Raw genomic sequence first — 12940 nt, forward strand, 5'->3', positions numbered from 1 at the left:
TGATATCCACTTGTTTGTGTGTGTGTTTAGTCACTCAGTCGTGCCTGACTCTTGGCGACCCTATGGACTGTCCATGGGATTTTTCAGGCAAGAATATGGGAGTGGGTTGCCACTTTCTCCTACAGGGGATTTGCCAATATCCACTTACATGTTTGTAATTGTAATTAACAATTTCTCTCTCCTTTTCTAGAATCTAAATTCACAAAGGTGAAGGAATCTTCCCTGTTCTGTTCACTGTTTTAGCTCAAACGCCTAAAATATGTCTGGCACACAGTAGTTAATAAATAAATATTTGTGGGAAGATTTTGATTTTTTTTCTAAAATGTATAGAACCAAAACATTTAAAAATTCGGTAGGCTCAGATCTTTAGTCAAACACAGTGAAAATAAACGGAAACAAATCTACTAGACTTCAAAGAGTCACCAAAACATTTGCAAAACTTTTCAAAATATTTTCAAAACAGCCCATTGTATATAAATAGTTGTAAACCATATGCATTTTTAAAATACTGGTTATTTAATAAATTTGAAAAATTGACAGTTAGAGAAAATGATCAGTTTGTTACTGTATGTTTAGCCAAATGTCTCAGAATTCAATGCTAGACACTAAGGATGCAAACAATTCTGGTTATCAAGGACTTCTTATTCTGCCTTCTTTTTTTCCCTTTAATACTTTTAAAAAAATTAAATAACTCCTTTATGAAAAACTTATTCTTGTGAATAATTCTAGTCTATTTTTTAAACTTGTACTTAACACTTTGCATTGGCTCTCTAGACCTCTATTCCACCTACCTTCACTTTGGGAGTCTTTGGAATGCTAAAAGCCCTGTTCCTTTCACTCCCTAGATCTTGATATCTGTAAATAATATCCTTCCCTTTACATGCACTGTTGAGGAATTTGGATGGTGATACTGCAGTGTCCATCTGCATTCAACTCTTGGCAGTATATGCACAGAAAATACTAACAAGAAATAAGTAATTTGCTTTATGCCCAAAGTTCCACAGCTGGTAAGGAGCAGCATTAAAGTATTTCAATTCATATCTTTAAACTTCAACTCAATGCTCTGGGTGCTAAAATTTAGCTTTCTTAGTGTATAAGTTTCTGTAGATAATATTTGATTATCAGACTTCAATTACACCTTCAGCTATTAAAATTAATTTGACTAACTAGTTAGAAAATCATCACAAAGTTACCAAAGTACTTAATCATTTGTCTATTTTGGCAATCATGTTCTTCTGTGAAAATGTAAAATTTCTGGCAAATCATCTGATAGTCATTTCCTACCTGGGAGGCTAGAATATAACCATGGACAAGTCAGGGTCAGCACTGGAGAAGCATTGAAGTAATATCATTTACACCAGGACATAAAGCAGATTATGTCTCATAATAGCAAACATAAAAGCAAATCATGTCTCAGTCAGTAAAGAATCCGCCTGCAATGCGGGAGATCTGGGTTTGAGCACTGGGTTGGGAAGATCCTCTGGAGAAGGGAACGGCTACTCACTCCAGTATTATGGCCTAGAGAATTCCATAAACAGAGGAGTCTGGTAGGCTACAGTCTATGGTTCCTTGGCCTTAGGGGCTTCCCTTGTGGCTCAGATAGTAAAGAATCTGCCTGCCAATGCAGGAGACCAGGGTTCAATCCCTGGGTCAGGAAGATTCCCTTGAGAAGGAAATGGCTACCCACTCCAAGTATTCTTGCCTGGAGAATTCCATAAACAGAGGAACCTGGCAGGCTACAGTCCTTGGGTCTCAAAGAGTCAGACATGACCCTGAAACTAACACACACAGCAGGGCATAAGAAAATATTTAAATGGTATTGTTAGGTAGTTAGAATAGGAAAAAGGAGTCTAAAATAGCAGTGGCTAAAAGACAAAGAAAGGAAAAAGCCTGTGAAAATAGAACAAAGGAAGGTGTGAGGACCAGAGTGAGAACCTCAGGTGAAGCAAACAGCCCTCCTGGCTAGCCCAATTTATATAGGGCAGGCTCAGGGGCAAGAGCAAAAACATAAAAAGAGGAGCCAAAATTGAGCCTCTGGCTTCTTGTCTCTTCTCTTCACTTCTTTTGAGTTGGGCCGCCCTCACTCCTCAAGGATGTATTTTCCTTTGCTTGCCAAATAAACTGAGCTGTAACACTGGTCCATCCGTTGCTTCAAGTTTTTGCCGTGGCAGGACAGAACCGAGGAAATTACATGCTCCCCTTATAGTATCAAACTAATGAATGGGAGCCTACAAGAAATCTGGAGCTCAGTGGGGGAGTTGCTAAAATAATTATGATTGAGAGATAAAAGGGAAAAAATGGTAATTGCAAATTAAGAAGTATCTATTGGAAATCTCGGAGGTAATGTAAGTCAGTTTGAATATCTCAGAATAGAGAATCTTGATACTTAGGAATTATTTGAAAGATCCATGTTTTGCTTTCCAGTTTTGTTGAGAAACTGCTCAAGGGTATCAATTTAATACCGCCAAATAAAAGATTAAGCGGGTTCTGAAAGGAGGGGAAAAATGCATGCTAAGAAGCATATGACTCTGTTAGATGATATCACGCGTGGCCACTCTGTAATTGAGATGACAGTGCAGGAACAGATGATTGAACATTTAATGCTGTGATCTATATTTCTGCTTGCACAGCTGCTTGCTGATCGGGCCCCAGTGATGTCCTTGCCCCAGGGAACACCTGTTATTAAGGTAGGTGGGTGGAAATTCACTGGGTTAGGGATTAGCATCACCACCAGAGGAGAATCAGCCTCAAGGGGTCAACTAGAATGAAGTTAGTCTGTTTCACGTCACAGCTGCTCAAACAGGCACTGAACTCTTGTAGTCCAGGTTCATCTCCCCAAGGAGAACAGTACATTCATAATATAATTTCTAAGAAGCTGAAAGAGAAATATTTCTACTTTGACCTCAGACTACACTCAACTAGGATGCAAACAAGGATCTAAATGATTTTGTAAGCACTGTACCTGGGTGACTTTTAGCAGTCATCCCTAATTAGAGAGAATGTAAATCCTTTTGTAAACCAGAAGTGGAGAAGGAAATAGCAACCCACTGTAGTATTCTAGCCTGGTAAATCCAAAAAGTTTATTTCTTCATTAAGACCATAAATATTTAAGACTTCTCTTTTAAATCTCTCTTTGAAAGAAATAAAAAGTATAATTGTGCAAATTTGACAAAGAAGTAATAAATGGATGATATTTACTTCACCTATATCCCAGACAGCTTGTCTTCACTGTGAAAAAAAAAAAATCAAGTTGGAATAATTTCTCTTGGTTCTTGGACTCCCTAAAGTTACCTTTTGTGAATGGACCTTGAGTTGGTAAGATCTTAGGTTAGATCTCAGATGACCTTATAACTTTTATTTACAGAATTTTCCTTTTTTGACCAACTGTTGTAACTAAGCCCTAAGAATCATCTTTATTTATTAAGTATTTCATATGTAGAGTTTTAGTTATTTCATAGAATTATAGCATAGAAATTACTTTCAACATATGGCAATCATTAATTAAATGAATTGCAGTGAAAAAGTAGATAGATATCTATCACTCTTAAAGTACATAAATAATTCACATTCAATATCTCTTTTCTTTATCTATAAGCAATATTTATTTTCTGGTTTAGGGACTTCAGTTTTCACTTGAGTTAGAATAAGTTATTTTGCTTGATCTGCTTTTGTATCCTTTAGAGCAAGCTTGAAAATTAAATGAGTGTCTCTCTTAGAAATGAAACTTGCTAAACAAACTAAAATGCGTTTCAAAAAACAGCAGTTGTAGGTAACAAGAAAGGAGTGGGTAATGTACTGAAAATAGTTACGAGGAGTTTCTTTGATGATGGACCCAACAGAAGCAGAAGATATTAAGAAGAGGTAGCAAGAATACACAGAGGAACTGTACAAAAAAGATCTTCATGAGCCAGATAATCACAATGGTGTGATCACTCACCTAGAGCCAGACCACCTGGAAAGTGAAGTCAAGTGGGCCTTAGAAAGCATTACAACAAACAAAGCTAGTGAAGGTGATGGAATTCCAGTTGAGCTATTTCAAATCCTGAAAGATGATGCTGTGAAAGTGCTGCACTCAATATGCCAGCAAATTTGGAAAACTCAGCAGTGGCCACAGGACTGGAAAAGGTCAGTTTTCATTCCAATCCCTAAGAAAGGCAATCCCAAAGAATGCTCAAACTACCACACAATTGCACTCATCTCACACGCTAGTAAAGTAATGCTCAAAATACTCCAAGCCAGGCTTCAGCAATACATGAACCGAGAACTTCCAGATGTTCAAGCTGGTTTTAGAAAAGGCAGAGGAACCAGAGATCAAATTGTCAACATCGGCTCGATCATCGAAAAAGCAAGAAAAAACATGTTTCAGAAAAAAGATGTTCCAGAAAAACATCTATTTCTGCTTAATTAACTATGCGAAAGCCTTTGACTGCGTGAATCACAATAAACTGTGGAAAATTCTGAAAGAAATGGAAATACCAGACCACCTGACCTGCCTCTTGAGAAACCTGGATGCAGGTCAGGAAGCAATAGTTAGAACTGGACACGGAACAACAGACTGGTTCCAAATAGCAAAAGGCGTACATCAAGGCTATATATTCTCACCCTGCTTATTTAACTTCTATGCAGAGTACATCATGAGAAACGCTGGGCTGGAAGAAGCACAAGCTGGGATCAAGATTGCTGGGAGAATGATCAATAACCTCAGATATGCAGATGACACCACCCTTATGGCAGAGAGTGAAGAGGAACTAAAAAGCCTCTTGATGAAAGTGAAAGAGGAGAGTGAAAATGTTGGCTTAAAGCTCAACATTCAGAAAACTAAGATCATGGCATCTGGTCCCATCACTTCATGGGAAATAGATGTGGGGAAACAGTGGAAAACAGTGTCAGACTTCATTTTTTGGGGCTCCAAAATCACTGCTGATGGTGACTGCAGCCATGAAATTAAAAGATGCTTACTCCTTGGAATAAAAGTTATGACCAACCTAGATAGCATATTAAAAAGCAGGGACATTACTTTGCCAACCAAGGTCCGTCTGGTCAAGGCTATGGTTTTTCCAGTGGTCATGTATGGATGTGAGAGTTAGACTGTGAAGAAAGCTGAGGGGCGAAAAATTGATGCTTTTGAACTGTGGTGTTGGAGAAGACTCTTGAGAGTCCCTTGGACTGCAAGGTCATCCAACCAGTCCATCCTAAAGGAGATCAGTCCTGGGTGTTCACTGGAAGGACTGATGCTGAAGCTGAAACTCCAGTACTTTGGCCACCTGATGCGAAGACTTGACTCATTGGAAAAAATCCTGATGCTGGGAGAGATTGGGGGCAGGAGGAGAAGGGGATGACAGAGGATGAGATGGCCGGATGGCATCACCGACTTGATGGGCATGAGTTTGAGTGAACTCTGGGAGTTGGTGATGGACAGGGAGGCCTGGCGTGCTGTGATTCATGGGGTCACAAAGAGTCGGACATGACTGAGGGACTGAACTGAACTGACTGAACTGATTCCAATTTCACTTTCTCTTCTTCTCCCTCCCTCTTCTGCCCCCTTTCTATTTCTCACCTCTTTCTTCTTCTGACTTTTTATGTGTATCTGTCACTCTCTTTCCATTGCTTTTTTTTTTTTTCTTTCTTCTTTTTCCCACAGTCCAAGACTTTTCTCACTTACTCTTAGCATCTACTCTCTGTCCAGGAAAAAAAAAAAAAAAAAGAAGTACTACCTATTTTTCTTAAAATGTATTTTAATTAATCAATAATACATTGAATTCATGGCTGTAAGAATGAGAGTAATTTTAATATTTCTCTATATGTCGAAACATCAGTACTGCGTTTAGTTTTTTTTTTTTTTTTTACTTTTTTTTTTTTTTATTAGTTGGAGGCTAATTACTTCACAACATTTCAGTGGGTTTTGTCATACATTGATATGAATCAGCCATAGATTTACACGTATTCCCCATCCCGATCCCCGCTCCCACCTCCCTCTCCACCCGATTCCTCTGGGTCTTCCCAGTGCACCAGGCCTGAGCACTTGTCTCATGGATCCCACCTGGGCTGGTGATCTGTTTCACCATAGATAGTATACATGCTGTTCTTTTGAAATATCACACCCTCACATTCTCCCACAAAGTTCAAAAGTCTGTTCTGTATTTCTGTGTCTCTTTTTCTGTTTTGCATATAGAGTTATCGTTACCGTCTTTCTAAATTCCATATATATGTGTTAGTATGCTGTAATGTTCTTTATCTTTCTGGCTTACTTCACTCTGTATAAGGGACTCCAGCTTCATCCATCTCATTAGGACTTGTTCAAATGAATTCTTTTTAATGGCTGAGTAATATTCCATGGTGTATATGTACCACAGCTTCCTTATCCATTCATCTGCTGATGGGCATCTAGGTTGCTTCCATGTCCTGGCTATTATAAACAGTGCTGCGATGAACATTGGGGTGCACGTGTCTCTTTCAGATCTGGTTTCCTCAGTGTGTATGCCCAGAAGTGGGATTGCTGGGTCATATGGCAGTTCTATTTCCAGATTTTTAAGAAATCTCCACACTGTTTTCCATAGAGGCTGTACTAGTTTGCATACCCACCAACAGTGTAATAGGGTTCCCTTTTCTCCACACCCTCTCCAGCATTTATTGCTTGTAGACTTTTGGATAGCAGCCATCCTGACTGGCGGGTAATGGTACCTCATTGTGGTTTTGATTTGCATTTCTCTAATAATGGGTGATGTTGAGCATCTTTTCATGTGTTTCTTAGCCATCTGTATGTCTTCTTTGGAGAAATGTCTGTTTAGTTCTTTGGCCCATTTTTTGATTGGGTCATTTATTTTTCTGGAATTGAGCTGCAGGAGTTGCTTGTATATTTTTGAGATTAATCCTTTGTCTGTTTCTTCATTTGCTATTATTTTCTCCCAATCTGAGGGGTGTCTTTTCACCTTATTTATAGTTTCCTTTGTAGTGCAAAAGCTTTTAAGTTTCATTAGATCCCATTTGTTTAGTTTTGCTTTTATTTCCAATATTCTGGGAGGTGGGTCATAGAGGATCTTGCTGTGATTTATGTCGGAGAGTGTTTTGCCTATGTTCTCCTCTAGGAGTTTTATAGTTTCTGGTCTGACATTTAGATCTTTAATCCATTTTGAGTTTATTTTTGTGTATGGTGTTAGAAAGTGTTCTAGTTTCATTCTTTTACAAGTGGTTGACCAGTTTTCCCAGCACCACTTGTTAAAGAGGTTGTCTTTTTTCCATTGTATATCCTTGCCTCCTTTGTCAAAGACAAGGTGTCCATAGGTTCGTGGATTTATCTCTGGGCTTTCTATTCTGTTCCATTGATCTATATTTCTGTCTTTGTGCCAGTACCATACTGTCTTGATGACTGTGGCTTTGTAGTAGAGTCTGAAGTCAGGCAGGTTGATTCCTCCAGTTCCATTCTTCTTTCTCAAGATTACTTTGGCTATTCGAGGTTTTTTGTATTTCCATACAAATTGTGAAATTTTTTGGTCTAGTTCTGTGAAAAATACCGTTGGTAGCTTGATAGGGATTGCATTGAATCTATAGATTGCTTTGGGTAAAATAGCCATTTTGACAATATTGATTCTTCCAATCCATGAACACGGTATGTTTCTCCATCTGTTTGTGTCCTCTTTGATTTCTTTCATCAGTGTTTGATAGTTTTCTATGTATAGGTCTTTTGTTTCTTTATGTAGATATACTCCTAAGTATTTTGTTCTTTTTGTTGCAATGGTGAATGGTATTGTTTCCTTAATTTCTCTTTCTGTTTTTTCATTGTTAGTATATAGGAACGCAAGGGATTTCTGTGTGTTAATTTTATATCCTGCAACTTTACTATATTCATTGATTAGCTCTAGTAATTTTCTGGAAGAGTCTTTAGGGTTTTCTATGTAGAGGATCATGTCATCTGCAAACAGTGAGAGTTTCACTTCTTCTTTTCCTATCTGGATTCCTTTTACTTCTTTTTCTGCTCTGATTGCTGTGGCCAAAACTTCCAACACTATGTTGAATAGTAGTGGTGAGAGTGGGCACCCTTGTCTTGTTCCTGATTTCAGGGGAAGTGCTTTCAATTTTTCACCATTGAGGGTGATGCTTGCTGTGGGTTTGTCATATATAGCTTTTATTATGTTGAGGTATGTTCCTTCTAATCCTGCTTTTTGGAGAGCTTTAATCATAAATGAGTGTTGAATTTTGTCAAAGGCTTTCTCTGCATCTATTGAGATAATCATATGGTTTTTATCGTTCAATTTGTTAATGTGGTGTATTACATTGATTGATTTGTGGATATTAAAGAATGCTTGCATTCCTGGGATAAAGCCCACTTGGTCATGGTGTATGATTTTTTTAATATGTTCTTGGATTCTGTTTGCTAGAATTTTGTTAAGGATTTTTGCATCTATGTTCACCAGTGATATTGGCCTGTAGTTTTCTTTTTTGGTGGCATCTTTGTCTTGTTTTGGAATTAGGGTGATGGTGGCCTCATAGAATGAGTTTGGAAGCTTACCTTCATCTGCAATTTTCTGGAAGCGTTTGAGTAAGATAGGTGTTAGCTCTTCTCTAAATTTTTGGTAGAATTCAGCTGTGAAGCCATCTGGTCCTGGGCTTTTGTTTGTTGGAAGATTTTTGATTACAGTTTCGATTTCCTTGCTTGGAATGGGTCTGTTAAGATCTTCTATTTCTTCCTGGTTCAGTTTTGGAAAGTTACACTTTTCTAAGAATTTGTCCATTTCATCCAAGTTGTCCATTTTATTGGCATAGAGCTGCTGGTAGTAGTCTCTTATGATCCTTTGTATTTCAGTGTTGTCTGTTGTGATCTCTCCATTTTCATTTCTAATTTTGTTAATTTGGTTCTTCTCTCTTTGTTTCTTAATGAGTCTTGCTAATGGTTTGTCAATTTTGTTTATCTTTTCAAAAAACCAGCTTTTAGCTTTGTTGATTTTTGCTATGGTCACTTTAGTTTCTTTTGCATTTATTTCAGCCCTAATTTTTGAGATTTCTTTCCTTCTGCTACCCCTGGGGTTCTTCATTTCTTCCTTCTCTAATTGCTTTAGGTGTAGAGTTAGGTTATTTATTTGGCTTTTTTCTTGTTTCTTGATGTAAGCCTGTAATGCTATGAACCTTCTCCTTAGCACTGCTTTTACAGTGTCCCATAGGTTTTGGGTGGTTGTGTTTTCATTTTCATTCATTTCTATACATATTTTGATTTCTTTTTTGATTTCTTCTATGATTTGTTGGTTATTCAGAAGCGTGTTATTTAGCCTCCATATGTTTGAAGTTTTAACAATTTTTTTCCTGTAATTGAGATCTAATCTTACTGCACTGTGGTCAGAAAAGATGACTGGAATGATTTCAACTTTTTTGAATTTTCCAAGACCAGATTTATGGCCCAGGATGTGATCTATTCTGGAGAAGGTTCCGTGTGCACTTGAGAAAAAGGTGAAGTTGATTGTTTTGGGGTGAAATGTCCTATAGATATCAATTAGGTCTAGCTGGTCCATTGTGTCATTTAAGGTTTGTGTTTCCTTGTTAATTTTCTGTTTAGTTGATCTATCCATAGTTGTGAGTGGGGTATTAAAGTCTCCCACTATTATTGTGTTACTATTAATTTCCTCTTTCATACTCATTAGCGTTTGCAGTACATATTGCGGTGCTCCTATGTTGGGTGCATATATATTTATAATTGTTATATCTTCTTCTTGGATTGATCCTTTGATCATTATGTAGTGTCCTTCTTTGTCTCTTTTCACATCCTTTATTTGAAAGTCTATTTTATCTGATATGAGTATTGCGACTCCTGCTTTCTTTTGGTCTCCGTTTGTGTGAAATATTTTTTCTAGCCCTTCACTTTTAGTCTGTATGTGTCTTTTGCTTTGAGGTGGGTCTCTTGTAGACAGCATATATAGGGGTCTTGTTTTTGTATCCATTCAGCCAATCTTTGTCTTTTGGTTGGGGCATTCAACCCATTTACATTTAGGGTAATTATTGATAGGTGTGGTCCCGTTGCCATTTACTTTGTTGTTTTGGGTTCACGTTTATACAACCTTTTTGTGTTTCCTGTCTAGAGAAGATCCTTTAGCATTTGTTGAAGAGCTGGTTTCTGCGTTTAGTTTTAAGTAGATCTACACACAGGAATGACTGTAGTCATGGTGATGCTGGCGGTTTAGTCATGCTAATGGCGGTAACTTAGAGGAATCCTTGGTAAACACTAATAAGTTACTGTAGACTTTAATTTATTTAAATAACAATGTTATTGTTGCTTTCATTCTGAAATTTCTACTGCAGTTGTTTGCACTCTGCTAGACAGTCCTTAGTTTCATGAAAAGAGAAAGGAGCTTGTAAGATATTTGTGTGAAGAGACTGTTTTGAATTCCTTAAGTGACAAATCTGATCCAGTTGAATACCCACAGAGTTCTATAAGCTAAGAGTGCACTGAATACACATATATTTGAAAAATCAAGTGCAAGCACTAGAACCATCTAGGTACTCAGGTGTTCCCTGGGGAACGTATATATTCATGTATCAAACAGAATTGAGAGAAAAAAAAGCTAAGCCACAGAATCAGGTTTCCTGGAGTTTAAATTCAAGCCATACTACTCACTAACTCTGAGACCTCAAGGAAGTGACAAGCTGTATAATTAATAAATCCTAATTATTATTATTACAGTAAATAGAAACAATATTTATGAATTGACAAAATAATTCTCACTGTCTTTTATCTATGAAACTAATTTAAATATTTTTTGAAAGTTTTCTGAATTATTTTCTAACATACCATGTATTCTCATAGGATATGAGTTATAGAAATAAAAGAGTTCTCTGATATAATATTGTTGAGAATAAACATTTTGAATGAAGAATATATGGGTATCTATTTGGTTTAAAATGTTTATACTCATTGATTCTGTAATTCCATTGTAAACATGTTTCTTTCTTATAGAAACAACAAATACATATACATAGAATCACAAGAAGATTTAACTGCAGTATTGTTAAAATAGCAGAGAATTAAAATAAGGTAAATCTTCCTATACTGACAAGGAGTGAAATCAATGATAATTTTTCTCATTAAACTGTAAAGTGCAGTGTATATGTGTACTTGTTGTATAATTATTTAACTGTATGTATAAATATGCAAATTCAACATTTCTAAATACAAATGCACATGGCAAAGAATAAACTACACAGCTAAAATAGTTATGGGCTTCCCTGGTGGCTCAGTGGTAAAGAACCTGCCTGCCAAGCAAGAGATGCAGGCTCAATCCTTGGGTCAGGAAGATTCCCTGGAGAAGGAAGTAGCAGCCCACTCCAGTATTCTTGCCTGGGAAATTCCTTGGACAGAGGGACCTGAGGGGCTACAGTCCACGGGATTGCAAAAGGGTTGGACACATTAGCAACTAAACAACAACAACAAAAAGTTACATAGCTAAAAAGTGATCCAGAAATAAACTCTTGAACTGGTGTGTGTGTGCCAAGACCCTTGATCTCTCTTTTATTTGCATGATATCTCTTCATTCTACCTCTGGGCCCTGGCCCACGATGTTCCCTCTGCTGGAAATAGACCTACTCGTCCTGTCTCTTAGCCATGGTCTAGCTCTAAGGTTTACAATAATTGCTTTGATAATTGGTTTTCTTTCATGTATTACCTTCACAATGATTATTAATTATTTTTAAATTTATCAACCCTGCCTTTTGGTAAGGAAATGAATCACATCTGACAGACTTTCAAAACACTTGCCATCAGCTTAAATATTAGGGAAAAGTGAGGGAAGTACACTGGCAAAGGAAAAGAAGAGTGCTAATTAGAACTGCCCCTGTCTTCATTTTACCTCCTTACTGACTCACTGTGAAAGAAGTATTAGGAAGGTAATGGGTTGTGTGATGCAACCCTGGACTGGAAGGTGTAGGTACTCTCTAATTCTTGGTTTTGGCTGAAGCACATCTAGGAATCCCCGTGCAGACAGTCAGTACACAGCATCATTGTGCCTGGGTGACAGAGAAATATCAGCCAGGCTCTGATGGCAGAATTGCTCTCAAACCCAGAGATGAGCTGGCTCCAGCATGCCCTGCGCCCTATGCCTCACTGCAGCTCCCCTCCAAATGATGAAATGCCTTGGACTGTGGTGATACAAACACATTCTTAGCAATTTATTAAGAACTTGCAGAAGTGTGAAAGAAGTGACAGTCCTGAAACATGTCCCTATGGACATAAGAAAAAACATGAAATAAGCATGAAGGCATAATATAAAGAAAAATGTGCTTAGTCGCTCAGTCATGTCCGGCTCTTTGTGATCCCATGGACTGTAGCCTGCTAGACTCCTCTGTTCATGGGGATTCTCCAGGCAAGAATACTGGAGTGGGTTGTCATGCCCTCCTCTAAGGGACCTTTCCAACCCAGGAGTCAAACTCTGGTTTCGCTCATTGCAGACAGATTCTTTACCATCTGAACCACCAGGAATTCCCTACAGTACTGGAGTGGGTAGCCTATCCCTTCTCCAGGGGAACTTTAGGACCCAGGAATCAAACTTGGGTCTCCTATGTTGCAGGTGAATTCTCTACCAGCTGAGCTACAAGGGAAGCCCCATGTAATAATAGTATATTAAAAAATATTTTATGAGCAAGTGGCATAAATGTTCAGGCTAGTGAAGGTGAGGGCAGGCATTGGGGAAATGCAGCAGGCATGACACTTGCTAATGGTTGGTAAAAAGAGAGCAAACAAAGGCAGTAAGCAAGCCTAGAACTCACAGAGATAAGGATGTGCTCAGGAAAAAAAGGGTGAGTCCTGCTTTCCAAAGTTTTTCCATATGTATTTTCTCCTTGGACCTTCACAACAGCTCTGTAATGCAGGAAGTGAGTACAGCGGGCTGGGAATTATAGGAGTCAATAGTAGGACTATGGAGTGAATCATATGCATTGCAAGGAGGTCATCACAGGTTCTCTA

Source organism: Dama dama, chromosome 1, assembly GCF_033118175.1.
Source record: "Dama dama isolate Ldn47 chromosome 1, ASM3311817v1, whole genome shotgun sequence".
Taxonomy (NCBI): domain Eukaryota; kingdom Metazoa; phylum Chordata; class Mammalia; order Artiodactyla; family Cervidae; genus Dama; species Dama dama.